The following is a 3,854-nucleotide window of genomic DNA, read 5'->3' on the forward strand; positions in this document are numbered from 1 at the left end:
AGAGTGCCCTCAGCAGTTCTCAAAGTTGTCTGATAGTTTGGTTTTAAGTCACTGGTGCTAGCAATTCCACACAAATGCGTAGTGTTTAGGGTCAATTCTGGTATAGCTAGAAATGTTTCATAATGTCAAGCCAAATTTAATTTTGCATTTTTTTTGGTGTGTGTGTAACCCAAGTCAAAAAACAGAACGAGCAAGTTAGTAAGTCAAACATTTTAGCTATAAAGTTAGAGATACACGAATTGATACACACTGGGGAATGATGGTAGGCTAATAACTAAAAGTCTTTTGTTTTCTGTAACTGTTCTATAAGAACAAGAACTTTGTACAGTGAAAACACTGTTGTTTGTAATAATAGTATCAGAGGCTCGGGACTGAGCTGAGGTTCCCTGTTCACTGCTTGGCACAATGTGGTGGTGTGAGCACTGGAGCACACACGTACCATGTGTCCAGAGCCAAGGCTGCTGGGAAGCAGCAAGATGCAACACGGATGGGCTAAGTTCATCTAAGTCACACTAGGAATCACAGCTAAGATTCATCACATGCTTGGCCGTGAATTCACTGGAGTTTGGGTTTTTGTGGCTTCGCTGGCAACTCCACAATGTGGAGCCAGTGTCAGAAGGACTGGAACAGATGGAGTCAAGGATGTTTTAGGGATGCGAGAGGGTGTTTTCCAGTCTTCCCAGCATCAGTTACAGGACACTATCAGAAGTGATACGATAAGTCTTAGTCTCCGGGCAAGGGATAAGTCTCTTCTTCGCTCTCTGTGTCCCTTTCTCTCCCCTCCCCTTCCCTCCCTCTCCCTCTTCCCCCTCTATCCTTCTTCCCTACTCCTCCATTCTTTCTCAGTCTCTTTCTGTGTCTCTCTCTGTATCTGTGTCTGTCTGTCTGTCTGTCTGTCTGTCTCTCTGTCTCTCTCTCTCTCTCTCTCTCTCTCTCTCTCTCTCTCTCTCTCACACACACACACACACACTCAAAGGTCAGAGAGACAGTTCAGTTGGTAAGGTGCTTGCCTCAGAAACACAAGGACCCAAGTTTGATCCCCAAGTCCAAGGGTAAAAATAAATTAATAATTCCGTGTGGCAACAGGAGTTTCTAATCCCAGCAGTTAGGGAGACAGAGGTAGGAGACCCTGAGGCTTGCTGGCCAGCCAGCCTGACCCACTTAGTCACCTTAGGACCAGTAAAAACAAAAACAAAACCAGGTTGATGGTACCTCAAGAATGGCACCCATGATTGTTCTCTACCCTACAGAATGTACACACCACACACACACACACACAGAGGCGTGCGCACACATGCACACACACACACACACACACACACTGTCTCTAATATTATATATTATGGAGCCCAAGTGCAAGAGTACTTAATTGCTATAAAAAATATTTCGCATTAGCCCTAGAGTATTCAGTTCTTTTCAAATAATCATCTTAACAACTGCTTTTTCTATATTTGTTTATTTTATTTTACATGTATGAGTGTTTTGCCTACACATATGTATGTTCACCAATTGCATATCTGGTGCCCAAACACTGAAGTCTGAAACAGTGTAAGACCCTCTGGAACAGTCTCAAACTCCCCTAGAATTACAGATGGTCATGAGCCACCACCATGTTGGTTGGCAAGAAATCAAGCCTGGGCCATCTGCAAGAGAGACAAGTGCTCATAACTGTTGGGCCATCTCTCCAGGCCCCTGATGCATTTTCAGAGTGCAAGTACCTTGAGGTAATAGGATAGGGCTGGTAGAATCCTGGGATGCTGATTGTCGCTGGAGTGTGCATGATGATGCCAAAGCTGCCCAGGATCCCTGCAAAATAACAGAGCAACTCATGAAGATGAAAACGGAGTTGTGACTCATCACTCCCTGCCTTTATTTGGAGAATACTAAATACAGCAATCCTCTGGATTAGGGCAGTGCCTCCTTAGCATCAGAGTTTAGGGTCCAGTGCTGCTCAGGGGTGCCAAGGGTCAAGGACAGTTTCTTTCACATGACATCACTCTCCCTGAGATCACTGGTGGTGAAACCAGTGGCAAGAGTGTGTGTGTGTGTGTGTGTGTGTGTGTGTATATATATGTATGTGTGTGTGTTTGCTTGTGTGTGTGGTGTATATGTATGTGTGTATATGTGTGTGGTGTGTATATGTGTGTGGTGTGTATGTATGTGTGTGTATTTGTGTGTGTGTGTGGTGTGTATGTGTGTATACGTGTGTGTGTTTGTGTTTGTGTGTGTGGGTTTTTGTGTATATGTGTGTTTGTGGTGTGTATGTATGTGTGTATATGTGTGTGTGTTGGTTTGTTTGTGTGTGTGGTGTGTGTGTGGTATGTCTTCTCCTGCCCTCACCTCTTATTTAAGCTTATGAAGCTGAGATTCATTCTTTCTCCACTTGGCGCATCTCCAGCTTGGTGGCCTCAAGTGCAATCCAATGCTGGCAAGTAAGCAAAATGAAGCTCAGAGGAAAGCTAAAAAATGGGGGCAGAGGGTAGGGGAAAACTTGGTTCAGAAGCCTGAAATACCCAAGGGAAAAGAAACCACGCTGCTTCTGCAGATTTTTATCATTGTTTATGAGAAGCTCAGAGCAAACGTGTTTGTGGAATTTGGACTCTGGAGCAGCAGTCAGATTGATAACGGTGCTCTTACCACGGAAGATTAGCAGTAAGAACTCTTTGCCATGGAAAAGAGGAGAAAGACTGGTATTTTTGATGGAATTAAAATCATGCCAGGGAGGAAAATCAGAAGATCCAGACAAGGTCTCCTGCTCTGGAGAAAGAGAACTCACCCGTTCATAGGGTTTACTGTGTGTGATGGTGTAGCTGTGTGGCCCAGAGCTGGGAAGACAGAGGGCTCCTGAGAAATGAAGCAAGAACATGCATATGTGCACGCATGGGTACACATCTATACACATGGCAAGCCTGCAAATACACACCTTCTGATATTTGGTCTAGGTCATTTTGCTCTTGAATTTTGCATATCTTTCCAGTCATTCCCCTGACTTCAGTTTCAGAATGGAGCCCTGTTCTCCGTAGTGATTTGTGTAAACATTGCTTGTGAAGATATCCAATCAGATTAGAGCAAAGTTGTGATAAACTGTGGTTACGGGAGGTGGCCGAAAGCCAGAGTCACAGCACACTGGTGAGTCACCATCACTTGTTGGCTTTGCCGGCAATTATTTGTTACTAATAATGAATTATTTAAGTGTGTGAATGATTTAGCTGTCTGAATACAGAAGGTGAGCTGAAGAGTAGCAACAGCCTGATGTCACTCTCAGCTTATTTGTACAGTGCCAACACACAAGGAGGCACCGTCAGCACAGAAAGAGCTCGAATATACTGACAGACCACTTACCTGACAAATATTTCTACAGTGCAGATCAGCACTGGGCTCACAGAAGATATCAGCTCCCACAACGGCTGTGAACTCTGACCTCATGAAACTTACCAAGGAGTAAGAAAAACGCTGCCAGAGCACAGGACACATGCTCTCTGAACTGTTTTTACAGTGGCGGGATGCTATATCATTTTCACCAAGTTGACGCAATTTTGGCAACTGGAATTGTAAAGGCCATTCTTTAAACTAGTGCCTACTAAAGGCTTTGGAGAAGTGAATATACATTCCTTTCTGTGACTCCAATTCTGGTGCCCATTCCTCTGTGTGCGTATGTATGCATATTCGTTTACCATGCTACACACACATTCTTGCAGATGCTATGCACTGTTTTGTATATGTACCCTTAAGCATCTATTCCATTCCACCACGTAGCCTCTGAGTTTGTCTATGTACAAAAGGAACTCTCCACTTCCCTTCTCCTCTCCGAGCCTCATGCTTTACTCTGGATCAGTGAGAGTGGAAAAAAGAAG

General features: G+C 44.2%; 1 long non-coding RNA gene across 1 annotated transcript; it reads right to left on the reverse strand.

The window, feature by feature from the left end:
• Positions 1–1,558: 1,558 nt before the first annotated feature.
• On the reverse strand, positions 1,559–3,401 carry LOC115032333. Its single transcript, XR_003838007.1, has 3 exons — positions 3,343–3,401; positions 1,719–1,806; positions 1,559–1,643 (listed from the first exon to the last, which is right to left on the reverse strand). It is a non-coding gene; the product is annotated as an uncharacterized LOC115032333 (long non-coding RNA).
• Positions 3,402–3,854: the final 453 nt, after the last annotated feature.

The sequence above is a fragment of the Mus caroli genome, chromosome 11, assembly GCF_900094665.2.
Source record: "Mus caroli chromosome 11, CAROLI_EIJ_v1.1, whole genome shotgun sequence".
NCBI lineage: Eukaryota > Metazoa > Chordata > Mammalia > Rodentia > Muridae > Mus > Mus caroli.